General features: G+C 52.5%; 2 long non-coding RNA genes across 3 annotated transcripts; both read right to left on the reverse strand.

The window, feature by feature from the left end:
- Nucleotides 1-887: 887 nt before the first annotated feature.
- On the reverse strand, nucleotides 888-6,709 carry LOC134561820 (uncharacterized). 2 transcript variants are annotated; one of them, XR_010082987.1, is made up of 4 exons: nucleotides 6,153-6,709; nucleotides 2,061-2,226; nucleotides 1,674-1,735; nucleotides 888-1,547 (listed from the first exon to the last, which is right to left on the reverse strand). It is a non-coding gene; the product is annotated as an uncharacterized LOC134561820 (long non-coding RNA). The 2 variants fall into 2 exon arrangements; XR_010082986.1 differs by having other exon boundaries at nucleotides 1,674-1,896.
- Nucleotides 6,710-8,991: 2,282 nt separating this feature from the next.
- On the reverse strand, nucleotides 8,992-15,897 carry LOC134561805 (uncharacterized). The gene is made up of 3 exons (XR_010082980.1): nucleotides 15,764-15,897; nucleotides 12,270-13,732; nucleotides 8,992-9,277 (listed from the first exon to the last, which is right to left on the reverse strand). It is a non-coding gene; the product is annotated as an uncharacterized LOC134561805 (long non-coding RNA).
- Nucleotides 15,898-16,804: the final 907 nt, after the last annotated feature.

A 16,804-nucleotide genomic window follows, 5' to 3' on the forward strand; every position in this document is an offset into this window, starting at 1 on the left:
GGGAAGGGAGCTTTAGCAGTAGACCGGGAAAGCTCCCCAGGCTGCCAAGATTCTCCTGTGTGTCCTGACCCAGCAGCCTGGTGTGATCCAAGGCCTGCTCCAGAGCTTTTCCTCCTCTCTCCACTCTCACTGGCAGATCTGTCAGACCCAGCTGATTCCCTCTTTCCCTCCCCTTTCAGGAGGGGTTGGTTATTTACTACAGGTGTTTATGCAGCCATGGCCTTGTTAGGACGCCTCAGCTGAGGACAAAGGCTGCCTGTGAAGGCAAGGAAGCCCAAAATCAGTCTGGTGGAAAATCCCTCCCTCTCCCTAAAGCCTCCACTCCTCTTTACCCCTCTGAGCAGCCTCCTTCCCCCAGGGTTTGGTGCTGCCTCCCTGCGGAGTCTCATGGCCTGGGGCTGTTCTTCCCTTTGAGCACCCAGCCAGAAAATGGAGCAAAGGAGCAGCTCTGGGAGAGGAGCCTTTTCCCTGATCCAGGACTGATTCTCCAGCAGTGTGGGGGATTTGAGCTTTGGAAGGGGCAGTGTTGGCTCCCTAGTCAGAACCTCCCATCACCCAGTGCCTCCAGTTCTGATGGATTCATCCTCAGGGGATGTTTCCCAACTGCTCCATCAAATTGTCCTTTTCCTTCTCCCTCCACTTGGCTGTAATTTGGCTTGAAAATGGACACAAATCTGGTTCCTTTGGTCCTGGGGTGTTGGAGTCCAGGGCAGCCAGAGGGTCAGGGACCCCAACAGGGGGGTTTGGGACCCTGGCACAGGGCCCAAAGGGACACTGTCTTTGATCTGAGACCACGGGAAAAGTTATCAGCATTGCACAAAGAAATACAGACCCCAAGAGTTTGATGTAAATAGTTGTTAGTTTATCACAGGGTGCTAATGGGGAAGGCAAGAGGGAGGAATCAGGGTGTGGCCTTGTCCTTCTTCCTTCTTGTCCTTGTCCTCCATCTTCTGCTGTGGTGGGTCACAGAGGATTGGTTTAGGATGGAAGTGACCTGTCTAACATAGGCAGTAGGTATTGGTAATCAACAGTAAATAAAAAATACATCTTGGGTGATGGTTGGGTCAGAGAAAAGGTACCAAAGGTCTGAGCCCTCCCGACCTGGGGGGAGTCACCGCGTGCCCTTGCTGCAGCAAGGACCTTGGCAGGGCACTGAAAAAACTGAGAGATAAGAGACAATAAACAACTTTGAGAAACCTGAACTGGTGAACTCCGACTCCTCCTTCTGCTTCTGGCACAAGCTTTCAAGGAAAAAAGGCTCTAACCAACTTATCTCAGGAAAAGCCTCCCAAGACTGGGGATGTTGTGGCTTTGTGTCTTGCTGGTGGGGGGGCCCTTTCCTGCCCAGCTCCCTCCGTGTGCCAGGGCAGAGCCATTAAACATGAATTCTGCTGTTCTGGGATGTGCAGCTCCCTCTGGGCAATACTTCCAGCAAGACCTGTGGTTGCTGCCTGGCTCCCTGGAAGCTGGATGTGGATCCATGGACTCCTCAGAGCGGTGCCATCAGCCTGACCGACCCCTCTGCTCTGCAGCCAAGTGACACAAAGCTGCCAGAGAGGAGGATTTCCGTGTTCTCTCCAGCACCCAGAGACACAAAAAGCTCTTGGAGTTTGGAAAGGGAAGGAGCATCTGCTTTGGAAGGATAATTCAGGAAGGTAGAGGGAGAAACCCACCTGCTGCAAGGTTCCTGTGGGAGCTCTTCCATCTCCCTGATCCGATCTGGCATCGCCGGGGTCTGGTGGGGAGGGAGACAGGGAAGGCACAGGAATCATGTCAGAAACTCTGGGAACGCTGCCCTTTGGGAATCTGTCACACAGTGACAAGATGCTGCAGAACGAGGGCCTTTAAATTCTGCTTCCTGAGACCAGCACAGGAGAGCTGGAGCAGGTTTGGCCCCTGGGAGGGGGAGGGAGAGAAGGATTTTCTGTTATGTAGAGCCCCACTAGGACAGTGCCCACCGTGGCTCTGGAAAACTCCCCCAAATGCTCCCAGCCAGGATTGCCTCAAATCCACCCTGTCCCACTTCATTTCCCAGAATCAGGAGCTGTGACTTCCCTCACCTGGCTCTTTGTGTCTTGGAATGAGATTTTCTTGGAAGCAGCAGCCCACCAAGGAGAGAGTGAAATCCAGCTGATTATCCAGGTGGGATGGCTCTGACCTCCTGGGATTAAGGGATTGACCAACTTCTGGATAAATTCACATAATCTTCCTTTCTCCCACTCTCACCTTTTTAAAAAAGAAAAGGTCTTGTGCTTAAGGAGAACTTTAAATCCACTTCTGTACTCAGTGCCCACTTTGGCTTTGCTGTTTGTGATCCCGTACTGAGGCTGAGCTGGGAGGGAAGGGCAGGGCTGGGAGTCCTGGAGGTGCAGAACTGCTGGGCTGGGATCAAAGTATGTCCCACAAAACCAGCAGGAAGTGGCAGGGAAGGAGCCCATGGATCCGTGTTCCCTGCTGGGGGACCCTCCTGTGTCCAGAGCCTTCTTCCTGGAGAAAAGGGACCTGCAGAGGCTCCTGGGGAAGGTGAATGTGTACAAGAGAGTGTCAATGAGGGATCTCTGGACTCCAGCAGCTCTTTTAACGGGCAGTTTATTTCATAGGATTGTGGGTAACAAAGAGCCAAGCTTAAAGCTGCCAGTCACAGCTGAAAGTCTGCCTGAGAGATGCTTAAGTTCTGGTTACAATACTTATATCTTTTTCTGTACTGAATATCTTAATTTACAACATCCAACCAGTAAAAGACACAAATCTTATAGAATCTACATACAACCTATTAGAAGTACTACATTACCACACTATGTTACATTTTAAACCGTAAAAGCTGCTCTCTAGACCCCTTTGTCCATCTCTGCCAAACTGGCAGGGTCTCCCTGACCCTTGGACTCTTCAGCTTGCAGCAGCATCCCTTTATTTGCCAGGGACATTGACCAATCCACAGTGACCTTCCCTTCAGCCCACTCAGCCATTGTCTTTCCAGTTGTTCAGTCATTGAATGGTTGGCATCTTATACATCAAAACTTACTCTCATTTCTATTTCACTGATAGGTTTCATATTCTCAGGTTCTTTTGCTGAACAATCATATTTGTAAGATTTCCCTGTTTCATCTTCCCCAACATGAAGGGATCTTTGGGACCCAGGATGTTGGAAATGTGATTTCTCCTGAGGAATGGGGAGCTCTGGGTGTTCCCAGTTCCCTGCCAGCCCTCAAACTGGGGCAGTGTCTGCAGGGATGGGACACCTGCCCAAAATGAGCCTGTCCTGCAGGAGCAGGGAGGAGCTGTGTCCATCCCATTACCTCAAATCAGCAGCAGCAGTTCAATCCCACATAAAATTAATCTGATTGGATTTTGGAGTGGGGTTCATAATAAACAAGCCTGGCACTGTTTACAAGCCTCACTGCAATATAATTCCATTTTTCAGCATGAGCTGAGAGCTCCAGGAGGAGCTGGTCCAGTGGCAGCTTTATTGCATTCAGCGGGGCCTAATGAATAGGGAGCAGATTGTAAAATGTTGTGTATTTTTATGGTTAGCCATGCAGGTGAGAGCTGTGCGGCAGGGAGGTCACTGCCTCCACTGCTCTGCCTCCCAGGGAGGAGGCAGCAGCCTGGCCAAGGCTCGGGGTGAGGTGCTGGCAGTGGGGAGGAGAGGCAGGGCTGCTCCAGCTTGGGGGTCCCTGCAGGGAGGAATTGGACCTTCAGGTCACCCTGGACCAGTTCCAGCCCCTGGGTTAGTCCCTGGACTTTTCAGGTTCCCTTGGACCAATTCCAGCCCTTTCAGATGACCCTGGACTGATTCCAGCCCCTGGTGCCTCCCTGGACTCTTCAGGTCCCGATGGACCAATTCCAGCCCTTTCAGGTCATCCTGGACCAATTCCAGCCCCTGGGTGACCCCCTGGACTCTTTCAGGTCCCCTAAGACCAGTTTCCCCCCCACCCCCCCCGGGTGGCTCCGTGGGCTGTTGAGCTGAGCTGTGCTGCTGCTTCTCCATCCCAGAGGGTTTTCCAGCCCGCATCAGGTGTGGGATGAAGCTCTGAGCTGGACTCAGCCCCTGTAACCCTTGATGTCCCCCACAGTGGGGCATGGGACAGCACCAGTTTTCCCAGTGTCCCCAGTTTGGGGCAGACCAGCCCAGTTAGGCCCTTTGACTCCCAACTGCAGGGGAGGGAAGGGTTTGGGGGCCACACCATGAGAGGCAGGATGAAACTGGGGACACATTCCGTGCTGTGCTGCTCCCTGTCCATGAAATGTGCCTGTGGCTTGGAGCAATTCTGAATTTCCAGGGGAAAAGCTGTGTCAGGAGAGAGGAATCTCAGTGCTGGCTTTGGGCAGCCTCCAGAGATGTTTTATTCCACTTTGACCAGGGAGGTGAGAGCCCTGAGCAAGGCAATGTTCAGGATTTCTGACAGCCTTTGGAGAGTGGCTGAAGGAGCAGCAAAGATCCACAGCCAGGGACTACACAGAAAATTCAAGCTGCAAATAGAAACACACATAAAATAGTGCTTGGCTGCATTTGGGTTTTGTTCTGGGGAGTGTTAATGATAAGTGGTGGAAGATCACAGAGGTTCCATTCCCCAAGTGTTAAAATAAGAAGCAATTAAGGCTGTTGAAAGTTGCCATGGAGGCAGGAAGGAGAGTTGGCTGTTCAGGCTGCTACCAGGCATTACAGCCTTCCTCTCATTTCCCAGAGCTGGGGCAGTCTTGTGGCAGAGCAGGGAGGGAGCTCTGTGTGCCTGCAGTGGTTTTTGGGGGTGGTGGGGGCACGGATGAGGAGTGGGAGCAGCTGGAGGGGGTTGGGAGATGCCCCTTTCTATCTGCCACCCCCTCGGGTGTGGGGACAGCTCATTGCCCTTCCCCTGTCCCCAGCCAGGGACAAGGCTCCCTCGAGGCTCCCAGCACCCCCCTCCATGTGGGTGAGCACAGAACTGCTCCCTGGCTCTCTTCCTTTCTGCTCTTTTCCTCTCTCCCAACCGTTTTCAAGGCAGCGGTTCCGCCGGGTGGAGTTGGTATTAATTAAAACGAGCTAATTGCCAAGGAGCTTCTGAAGGAGCAAGGCTTTGAGCTGGCCCGGGGGACAGGGAGTGAAGGGCTCTGAGAGCTGTGTAACCCTCAGATCCAGTTTTTGCTGTGTAATCCCTTCCCTGCCAAGCTGGGAATTGAGCAAATTGGCCTCAACCCTGCCTGGAAGCTCCTGGAGTTTTTCTGGGCAGTGGGAGCAGGGAGGTCACGTCTGAGGCAGGAATCAATTGTGGCTGACCCAGGAACACTCCCCGAGCTCTCTGTGAGCTCCTGAGGCTGTCTCTGTGCAGGTCTGAGCTCAGCCAGCGCTGGGTGCACAGGTTCCCTGCCGGCACACACCCTCCACCCTCAGCAGCTCCCCCCCTGATTTATCAGGGAGCTCAGGGGTTCCTGGGGAGCTGGGGGCAGTTCTGTCACCCAGCTCTGAGCAGGGCCCTGTGCAGGCTCCCGTCACCCTCCCATCACACATTTGGGGACAAGCTGGGCTGGAAGGGCTCTGCAGAGCTCCCCTCGTGTGCAGACACGGCTGAGAGCTCCACAGAGCTCCCTCCAGGCAGGCTCATCCCTCTCCAGTCACCAGCTCACATGAAATATTGAGCTTTGTAATTCCCCAGCCAAGGTGTGGGTGCCTTTCCAGGAGCGTCTGGGTCTTGAGACCCTGCTCCTGAAAAATGGCTCAGTTTTCATCTCCAGTGCAGGAATCCCCTGCTCAGCTCACCAAATCCATCTTCTCCAGAGGTTTTGTAGCACCTGGGTTTGTTTGGAGGCTTTTGTGCTGCTGAGCCCCTGTCCCAGCTCCGCAGTTTCCCATTTCTCAGGGAAGAGCTTTGGTGCAGTCCCAGGTTTTGTCTGAATGCCCCCAAACCTTTGTGCAGAGCTGGCCCTGGGCCCTCCACCCCCATATGTGAGCCCAGATGAGAGAGAGGAGGCACAGGGGAAGACATGGGATGATTTTTAGCATCAGCAAATGGTTTGATTTCACCCCTCCCACTGTCCCAGGCTGCTCCCAGCCCCAGTGTCCAGCCTGGCCTTGGGCACTGCCAGGGATCCAGGGGCAGCCACAGCTGCTCTGGGCACCTGTGCCAGGGCTTGCCCACCCTCCCAGGGAAGGATTTCTCTGCAATATCCAATCTTACCCTGCTCTCTGTCAGTTTGAAGCCGTTCCTGTCCCTCCATGCTGCTGTAAAAATGCCATGGAGTGATTTCACCCCATTGAAATCCGAAGGAACATTTGCTTGTTCTCCTCTGAAGCTTTGTTGCTGTTCCCTTGACTCCAGGGACACTCAGGGCAGTAGTGATGTGTGGAGGAGGCCAAAAATGACTAAAATTGCTAAAAATTGGCCTAAATAGCCAGTGCTGCTGGAAAAAAGGTTTCTTAAGGGTGCTGATTTTCAGAGGGGCCCTGACTGGAGCTGTCTATGCACGAAGCCCTGGCTGCTGATGCTCACAGGGGCTGCAGGTCCTGTTTGCTCACAGGGATGTCAGTGGCTGTTGTTAATGTGGCATGGAATTAAATGGGCTCCCAGTTTTCCCAGTGCTCCCAGTGCTCCCAGTGCTCCCAGCCCTCATGGGTCACTGCCATCACTTATTCCCTGCAGGAAATGTCAGAGCTGGGATCAGGAGAGGCTGTTCCATGGAAAACAGGGCTGCAGGATCTGGAAGCAAGGAAGGACAGAGCTTCTTGTCCTGCTCTATCCCCTCCTGGAGAAGCAGCCATCGGGATAAAACAATGTCATCCAGCTTGCCGGGAGCAGGGAGCTGCTCACACACACGTTGTGATCTCCACCTCAGCAAATCCAGCCACAGAGCAGAGGGAGAGGCTGGATCAGCTTTCCATAAAGCCCTTGAGCTGTTTACTGCAGCTGGATCCCATAATCTGTGGGCTACAGCAGAGAGGGAAGGGTTGGAGCCTTCCCAGGGCTGTGTGGAGACAGATCTGTGCTGCTCTGTGCTGCATCCTTGGGCTGGGCTGTCCAATTCCAGCCACTCCAGCTGGGAATGTTTTCCAGGGCTCTGGCTCGGGGTGGGCTTTGGGGTCGGGTTCTCTTCCCCGTCCCCCGCGGGTGCTGCCCTCCCGTCTGAAGATGGCACTGCAGCATCTCTCAAGCCCAGATCCCGGGATCTGCTCCAGCAGCTCCTTCCAGCCCCGCTCGGAGCTCGGGAGCCGAGCTGGCAGCAGGGACACCCCGAGCCATGGGGCAGGAGTTGCGCGGGATTTGCAAGGAAGGGAAAAGCTGGGGAAGACTGCGGATAAAGCTGAAAACTGGGAAATCAGCTGAGGAGCTGCTTCCTCCTCCTCCTCCTCCCAAGCCCTCGATGCTCTCTGGATCACTTGATCCGTGTTCGAGGCCAAATCCGTCACGGGGGCAGCCTGGCTCCGTTCCTCTGACTCTGCTGCTCCGGTGTCTGCTGCCTCCGAACTCCCTGAAAATAAAACAGGGATGTGCTGGGAGAGTGGGAAAGGAAACTTGCACAGGCTGGGATATTTTAAGTGACCAGGCTCCCAGACTGCAGACACAGCCCTGGGTTGGTGTGTGCTGGGTGAACCCCTATCCCTGCTCCACAGTTTCCCATTTCTCGGGGAAGAGCTTTGGTACAGTCCCAGGTTTTGTCTGAATGTCCCCAAATCTTTGTGCAGAGCTGGCCCTGGGCCCTCCACCCCCAGATGTGAGCCCAGCTCTCTGTGCACTTTGAGGGGCTGGTGCTGGTGATCTCCTTGCCACCTCTTTCCTCCCCTGCCAGGACCTTCCCCTGGGGGTGCAGCTCCAACACTGGGAGCTCTGCACAGGCAGCAAATTCACTTCAGCTTTTGCCTTGAGCAACTCAGACTGAAACAAGGAGAGGAAAGAGGGCAAACACTGATTAAAACCAAGCCTAACCTCTGCAGGATAGGGGGTATTGAGTGATCAGAGCCTCTCCTGCCAACTCTGCTTCTCCACCACAGAGCAAATAGTTCTATCCTTGCTCAGGATGGAAACACCTGAACTGTGTGGCCTCAGCCTCAGCAAAAATCGCTGGTTCATCCTGGGGAGGAGCAGGCCATTTTCCTTGGAGAGGAAATCGCTCTCTGTCAGCCGTGCTTGGGCGGTGCCACACGAGAGGGACAGTTTGGGGAGGGCTCTGGCAGGGTCAGGGGCTGCACCTGAGCACGGAATTCCCAGAGCAGTGTGACCTCCAGGGACAGGTGGTGGTGGCTGGTGGGATGGGACAGGAAGAAATTCCAAGGGAATTTTGCTCGCTGGGTGCATGGGATGGGGTGTTCCCTCAGCGGGATGAGGCTGAGATGGGGCCATGGAATTCCTTGGCAATCTGTCCCAGCTGGACATTCCCCTCTGTCCATAGATACTGTGTCCATTCTTCTCTAACTCTGCTTTGGGGTGAGGCAGATTTTATTTAGCACAGGGTGGATCCCTTTCCAAAGAGAGCTGTGAGATGGTGTTTCCCTTCTCCCACCCACCCATCCATCCATCCCTCCATCCCTCCATCCCCCATCCATCCATCCCACATCCATCCCTCCCTCCATCCATCCATCCATCCATCCATCCATCCATCCATCCATCCATCCATCCCCCGTCCATCCATCCCACATCCATCCATCCATCCATCCATCCATCCACCCATCCATCCATCCATCCTTCTCTAGGAAGGCAGAAGCATCCAGAGGATTTGTTTCATGGAGCTGCACTTGGAGCATAATTCTGGCTCCAGAGTGATCAGGAAGAATCACCCTCCCTCGGTTTGGTTTGGTCCTGTAACCCTCAGTATTTCTCTGTCCTTTCTGATCTGCACTCCAGACAGGACGTGGTGGTGGAATCTGAATTCCCATCCAGGCTCCATGGAGAGCCATACCCCAGCCATTCCTCTGGCCTGTTACTGGATATTTATCCCTGATGGTTTTCAGGGATGTCAGCCCTGGGGCAGAATTACAGCCTCAAGTGACCGAGTGAGAGCCACACCGAGATAAGGGGACAAAGTCTGATTTTAAAGAGGCTCCTCCACCTCATCCCAGCCATTTGTCTCCAGTAGTATTTTCCCTTAGACAGGGAAGGTGAGAAATTCACTGCAGGCTTTAAATCTGAGGCAGAGAAATGAGCTCCTGCCTGTGCTAAGCAGGGCTCTAAATCCTGGGGGCAGGACCTGCCCAGAGGCTCAGCCAGGCAGGGGCTGTCAGGATCCAGAGATGCAGGCTGTCGGATCAGGGAGCTCGGGGACGTGGCGGTGTTTGTGTCCCTGGGGCTCCAGCGCTGGGAGTTTATTTACCCTGGAAAAAAGGGTTTGAATCAGGTTCCCACAACAGACTAAAAGCAAGAAAAGTGTCTTTGACTCGAGGTTCTGATCTGTTTGATGTGTGGGTACCTCTGGGGGAATTCCTCCTGTCACCGTGAGCTCCGATAAATCAGAGTGCGGATAAAGCTGAGAGGGAAGGAATTTTTTTTCCTTGTTTTGCTCTGTTAAGCAAACAAAGACCTCTGAAGCTTTCTTTAATGTTTGTGAATCGGAGATCAGTCCTTGGGTTGGGTTTTTTTGGGTAAACAAGCAGATGTGCTCCCTCACAGCCCTGCAGCTCTGGGTTCAGACACATGTGAGGAAAATGCATTTCCCGCCTGGAATGGCGCCATGCAGGTGGGGGATCTGCTCCTGGGATGTGTTTTTGGCCCTTTCTCGTGCACATGAGATCACATGGATCACGCCTGTTCCTGGGGCAGGAGCCAGGACAGGGCTAGGGGGAACCTGGATGTGCTGCTGGGCAGCCAGAGCCCTTCCCGGCCCTCAGGAAACGCTCGGAGCTTTCCAATGGGGCTGTTCCCATAAAAGGACCCTGCTGTGACAAATCAGCTCTTTCCAGCAGTCAGCTGTATTATTTTAGAAGAATTAATTAGGAAAGTAGCTAATAAATGATGTCTGAGTCCCCCGAGCCCTCCTGGAGCAGCACTGCTCAGATCCCTCACAGCCTGCAGGAGCCTTCCTGTGCCTGGCATGCCCTGGCCAAGCCTTTCCCTGCTCATTCCCATCAATCCTGGCCGCAGACAGGCTGGGATCATCAGTCAGCACACGGAGCTGGGCAGTGATTGATACCAGCACCCACTGATGGTGTGCAACAGGCAGGAACTCCTGTCCTGCCTTCCCTCCCCTCAGCTTTCCAAGGCTTTGCTGCCTTGGCTCAGGCTCTGCCTGTTTCCTTCCCATCAGTGCCACATTCACTCTGCCCGTCAGCTCCCTCTCCACAAGGCAGAGGCAGCACTGCCTGACTGGAAAACACAGCACTGGCTCAGGGAAAAAAGGAGAAAAGAGTGGAAGGCTGGGCCACGAGACTGTTCCCTCCGGAGTCAGGAGGCTCCTCCGCAAAAACTGTAGGATATTGCTCCAAGGTTTGTTTATTTGTGCCTCTATCTCGTGTTTTCTCTCCATATCTCTGTCTTTATTCACAACAGCCACACCACAGAGGCATCATATTCTCCCTCTTCGCTGATAGGATCTGCCAGCAGAGGAATGTTCTGGCTGAGGAGGTTCCTGAGAAGCTCAGCACTAATATCAGAGGCCTGATACGGCAGCCAGAATAAAATTGCATTTTTCTGGGAAGAAACATTGTTCTGCAGAGGAGTGCTTGAGTCAGGGCAGCCAGCAGGGAGATTAGATCCTTGTCAGAGGACTGACACATTCTGGTGATCACAGGGAAAAGCCAAGACAACCAAGAGAGAGTCAAGAGAGGAGCGGCTGTGCCTGGAGAGCTCCGCGTGCCTCAGGAGGAGCTGCTGCCAGGGCAGGGGTGTTCCCCTGCTTTTCTCTGGGAAAAGGGGGGCTGGAGGGGTGTCCAGCTCAGGAGAGGTTCTAGGGGCAGAAGCAGGGCTTCAGGAAAAGCTGGAGCTGCCTTGTAGAGCACCCAGATCCTGTGGGAGTTTCAAATCCAGGTCCTGGAAGGAGTTGAAGTTCTGTGCCGTGGAGCATTTGCTTGGTGTTGGAGAGGGGCGGGGGGGACAGGACAGAGGGACAGGAGCCAGGGAATGGCTTCCAGTGCTAGAGGGCAGGGCTGGATGGGAGATTGGGCAGGAATTGCTCCCTGGCAGGGTGGGCAGGGGCTGGGCTGGAATTGCCAGAGCAGCTGTGGCTGCCCCTGGATCCCTGGCAGTGCCCAAGGCCAGGCTGGACACTGGGGCTGGAGCAGCCTGGGACAGGGGGAGGGGTCCCTGCCATGGCAGGGGTGGCACTGGAGGGGATTTGAAGTCCCTTCCAACGCAAACCATTCCATGGGTCTGTGTTCAGCTCAAACCCAGAGCAGAAGGCCCAGGGGAGATCGAGGGATCAGCACAGGGCTCTGGGATCAGGAGGGAATTCCAGCAGGGCTGGAGGATCTGGCTTGGGAAGGATCCTCCCTCAGTGAAGGAAACCTGGGGAAGCTCTCAATGCTTTTAGTACAAAATCCAATGAGAGTTGCAAAAGCTGCTTCTTGCAAGGTTTGCTGATTTTGCTGGGAATATTTCACAGAGCTGCGAGAGGGTAAAACTCACCTCTTAAATCTCATTTTTAAGGTCGAAAGCCTCTTCTCTCTTCACCACTTTTTATGGATATGGGGATGAAATGAGCAGTGATTTGTCTTTACTTTGCCTTTTGCCAGCTTGGAATAGAGCAGTGATTTTCTGGCTGCAGGGGAAAGCTGTTCTTTATCCCCAAAAATTCCTCCATGTATGAGGGAGATTTTGGCAAAAGGGGGGGATCAGTAACTTTGCAATTCTGAGTTGTTGGGATAATGAGACTTTGTCCTATATCTCAAGTTCAGCTGAGGCCTGAAAGTGAGATCAGTCAACTTTATTCTGGCTTGTGGGTCTCAAAACAAACAAACAAACAAACAAAACCAAAACAAACAACCCTGTGAAAGGCCTGAAAGCAAAACCAGTTTAGGCCTAAAATCTCTTCTATAAAAACACACAAAGATTATGTGATTTTTCATTATAAAATCGTGGATTTTCCTGGTGCAAAGGAAAGGTTTATCAGGTGATGTCACTGGCAGAGCTGGGTGACACCTTGAAAAACATTCTGGGATGTCTCTGTCCATCCCAAGGAGGAATTAATGATGGAATGGGAGAGTGGGGGCACTTCACCCCTCAAACTGCAGGAGGAGGTCCAGGACAGGGCTCCAGGTTCTCAGTAAAAGTTATTTTCCCCCGGAATATGAAGATGCTCCAGCATAGTGCTGTTTACTGCCAGTCCTGGGCTTAAATACCCCAAATCAAAACCCAAAAAGTGAGTTCACTTACAGGGAGTACGTGACTGTTGCAATCTGGAAACAAAGAAACCACCAGCTCTGAGACAGCTCCGTCTGAAATGTAAAAAAAGCTGTTAAATATCCTCTTTAATGGGCCGGAGAGGAGGATGTGTCTCCTGACAGCTCCGGCAGGACGCGTTTCTGAGGGCAGTGAGCTGTGAAAGACTCGTGGTTGCTCCCATTTAGCCGCTCTGGAGAAACACAGAGCGAGCAGTTCCCTCTCCAAAGGTCACTCAGACCTAGGAACAGCGACACAAACCCTCCCAGCTGGGATTGCTGGGCACACACCTGCCCCGGGCTGTGCCTGTCCCCCTGATTTCCCTGCTGCTGCTCCAGACATGCTGCCAGACCAGCCCTCAGTGTCTCTGTGCTGCTGGTGTTCCTCACCCTGGCTGATTTATGGGCACAAATGTCATTTTTTAATGACTGAAGAGCTGATAGACTTTATCCCTGGTCAGTCATGCCCTGGGGAAGGAGGATCCAAGGGGAGAGGAATGTGCAGGTTTGCTCTGGCTGGTCCGGGAGAGCAAAGAGAACCCAAAGAGCAGAGCTGAAATCTTTCTGCAGTCCAGCCTTTGCCGTGTCCCTTCTCCCACTGCTTCTCCTGTGCTGTTTCCATCACTGAGCCAATCAGTTTCTTGGGTTGAAAAATGTAATCAAAAATGTGTATTCTGTTTTCACCTGTTGAAGTCGGTTGGGAGATATTGTTCCTTATCTCTTGTAACTCTAGGGGGGGAAGAGGGCTGATGCCCTCTGTTAATGGGACACCTGGTAACAGCAGATAAGGCAGGGCCTCCTTATCTCTTCCTCCACCCATCCTCCTCTGAGGGACATCACCTGTGAATGGGCCATTGAAGGCTCTCCCATGACTGATAACATCACCTCATCCCATTGGGAGATGCTCCACCCAGTGGGAGGAGCCAAAGCCTTTCCACCGGGATAAAACCAGAAATCCCAAACACTAATGCAGCCTGTTTCCACTGGATCCCCAGAGGAAGACCGGACTTATCTCGCCAGCACTGGGCCCTTTTCCCTACAGGATCATCTCTGCTCCAACAGAACCACATCTGTCACTCCAGGAGGATTTATTTGGACTGCTTCCAACACACCGACAACAGGGTGTCAGGTCGTATCTCTGACTCTGTCAGGGTTTTCTAGGACTTTTGTTCGTTCGTTTGCTTGTTTGGTTTTTTTTTTTGTACTACTGCATTTGTATTTTTAATATTCCTAGTAAAGAACTGTTATTCCCATATTTTTTGCCTGAAAGCTCCTAATTGCAAAATTGTAATAATTTGGAGGGAGGGAGTTTTTACATTCCCCATTCCAAGGGAAACTCCAGTTTTCCCTGACAGATACCTGTCTTTCCAAACCAAGACAGTCAGAAACAGCTGGGTCCTACTGTGGGAGCAGGAATGCAGGGAGAGTCCAGGAAGTGCTGCTGATGCCCTGAAGAACCTGAAATTAAGAAACACACTTTTGAGGTAATGTCAGTATAGGATGTGATATAAAGGTTGGTCTTTATGGGAGGCCTCCCGGGGCAGACATGGAAAATGTCCACAAAATGCCCACCCAACAGGGTGAACAGTTATATAACTTTAGCAAATTAGCATAATTGAGAAAAAATCACCAGCTGGAGACCTAAGAGGTGAGGTAATTTCATCCCTTCTAAATCCTCCCCCCTCAGATGGGAACTAAACTTTGTTTATGAAAATGTGTCTTAAAGTGCTGGTTTTGGGCCTTGGCTCCCAGAAAGGCGGGACAGGGGGCCTTGGGATGTGTTTTGTCTTTCTGCCTAGGGAAGAGGTAGGGAAAAGTACTGGGAAAACTGGCCACAGGTACACCAATGAGCTACGGAGCTACAAGTACATGTGTAAAGAATACAGAGAATATAGAAGAGGAAAACAGCAAAAATCATTTGGTGTCACTGTTTCTCAGGCACAGAGAGGAAAGAAAACTTCCACTGAATGACCTGGGGTCAGGATAGATGCTGCAGAGCCTGAATGAAAATCCGGGAATGTTTTCAGCTGGGTTCAGGACGAGTCAGTGCATTTAATCATTCCTGGGATGGGCTGCTAAACAAAATTCTGTGTAACTTCATGGCTGTGGCCAAGCTGAAGGTATCCCAGTGGAGGCATCAAGAATCATTTTCTCTTTGACTGGTTTCATTTCACTTTTTCTTTGTCAATTAACAGCAGGCTGCCCCATTAATATGAAGCAGGAGGAGCCTGGCGGGCCCCTCTGCTTACCCAGCGATGATCAGGAGCAAACGGGGCCGTTCATCATCTTCCAAAGGGCACCAGATGCTTCCAAACCCAGAGCAGCCACTGCTGGTTTGGCTTTTAAATGATTACATGCAGTTCTAGAGCAATTTGCAGTGTAATTAGGGCTAGTTAATTAACGCTTTCAATGTCAAACTGGTTTTGTGCTTTGGATCTGGTGCTGACTGGGAGGGTTGAGCCCAGGAGCTGTTTTGCAGGGGCAATGGGCACCTCCAGTGGCCAGGGTGAAACCAAGCCCTGCCAGAAAGGCCCCACTCAGACCTGCTGCACTGCAAAAATGGGGTTTGATAGCTTTTAATTATTCCACTTAATTTCTGGGGAAAATGTGGTGCAATGACTCCTCCCTCTCACGTGTATCCATGGAAAAGCTTTCCCTGTTTCTTTGGGAATGCTTTGTTTTGGACAAATGGGCAATGCTGAGTTTTGTTCCAGCAGTAACCCTGCTGGGCAAAAATCTCCACACCTTTGCTGATAACTCAGGAAAGATCTGCTGCAATGTTCGTCTGGGTGTGATTTTCCTTGGTGGGGTTCCTCTCCTGTGCTGGTTTATTTAATGCAGTAGCTCGAGTGTGGTCTGTGGTTCTAATGAACCTTGTCAGGCTGGGCTGGATAAAACCCAGTTCAGGTTGGTTTGGGCTGTGTGGCACAGACAGAGCACAGTTCCACATCCAGCAGGTCGATGTGAGGCCTGTTCCCCCTGAAGATGTGGGAAATCTCCCTAAGCAAGTTCAAGGCTGAAGCAGAGCCTGGGGCTGAAGCAGTGTCTGGTGGCAGAGCCTGTCCCGTGCCTCAGCAGCCATGCAGGCACTGTGGATCTGCAGCAGTGCATTCTGTTCATCGGCATCTTAATGTAAGCAGCAAGATTTGGGAGGTTTTGGTGTTTATGAGGGAATTCATTTCACTCTGAGAAGCCTTTTCTATGCTCGTTCTGTAGATTTGGTCTAAGCCCAGCTCTGGCTGGCTGTGAGCTTTAGTGCCGCCCTTCCAGCAGTGACAACAGGCTGGAACAGCTTTCCAGCCTCAGCATTCCTGAAACCTGGCTCTCCATCTCTCCCCACCTCGCCCTCCCTCAGCCAACAAACCCTTCACCTTCAGGAGCCAGTTGCTCACAAGTGGAAATGAATATTGAGGATCTTTCCTCACTCATTTGCCCAGCAATTAGCAATGATGAATAAAGTCAGCACAGGCCCAGCCTGTCTCCACACACCTCCTGTGGCTCAGCAAGCTGCTGGAATCCATCATCTGGAGCAGATTGTTGGGACATTCAGCAGAGGACCAGGCGTAGCTGGAGGAGCCATCACCAGGTGCATCCCGGGATGTCCCTGTGGTGCTGCTGCAGCTCCAGCGCAGGTGTGGCTCCCCGTGTGCCCAGGAAATGCAGACAGCAGCTGGAACATTCCCAAGTGCAGGCTCCAGCACCAGTAACTCCTCCTGGGGCATAAGGATTATGCTGAAATAGGGGGATCCCTGTGGTGACGCTCCCAAAAGAGGTTTGCCCTCAGTGTTGGGACAGTTTCCTGTTCAGAACTCAGTATTTGAGCCCCTGGCAATGTCCAGGGGAAAGCAGGAGCTTAAGAACCCCCCAGGCAGGAGGAATGCCAGGCTTGGTGGTGTGGGGAGGATCTCAGGATGTTTGGGTGTTGCTCTGATTTTGGGGCCACCCAAACACCCCTAGTGGACTTTCCTGAGAACTGAATCACTGAACCTGCTCCAAGAGCCGAGGTCAGGCTGGGGAAGAGCTCCCAGGCTGTAATTTGGGATTTAGCATATGCTGTGGAAAGATTCAGCTCAGCTAGGGTGAGGCACCAGCACTCCTTCCCCCCATGCTGCAGATGAGCTGCTCATCCTCAGGAATGCCACCAGCCCAGCCTGAGCTTCCCAGGCTGGAAATGCCAGAGCTGAGAGAACGGAACTGAGCCTGGGGGGCTGGGGAGCAGCAGGGACTGCAGGTTCAGCTCCACAGGAGCCCAGCACTGCCATTAGCAATCCTGCTGCTCCTTGAAAAGGGAGGAGCGGGATCAAACAGTCATTAGCTGAATTGGGCAGCAAATGCAGGATGAGAGCCCAGGCAGTTTTTAGTAGGTCAGCTATCTATTTAAAGTAATTTGAATTATCTCAGGATAATTGAAATCCAGTGTTCATTCATTACTCTCGCTTTTGGGTCTTAAATGATTATATCCGTAGCTCTGCCTCACATTTATCTGGTGGCCTCGGAGCCCTTCAGCTTTGCTGTCTGGAGCAGGTCACG

Source organism: Prinia subflava, chromosome 24 (genome assembly GCF_021018805.1).
Source record: "Prinia subflava isolate CZ2003 ecotype Zambia chromosome 24, Cam_Psub_1.2, whole genome shotgun sequence".
Lineage (NCBI taxonomy): Eukaryota > Metazoa > Chordata > Aves > Passeriformes > Cisticolidae > Prinia > Prinia subflava.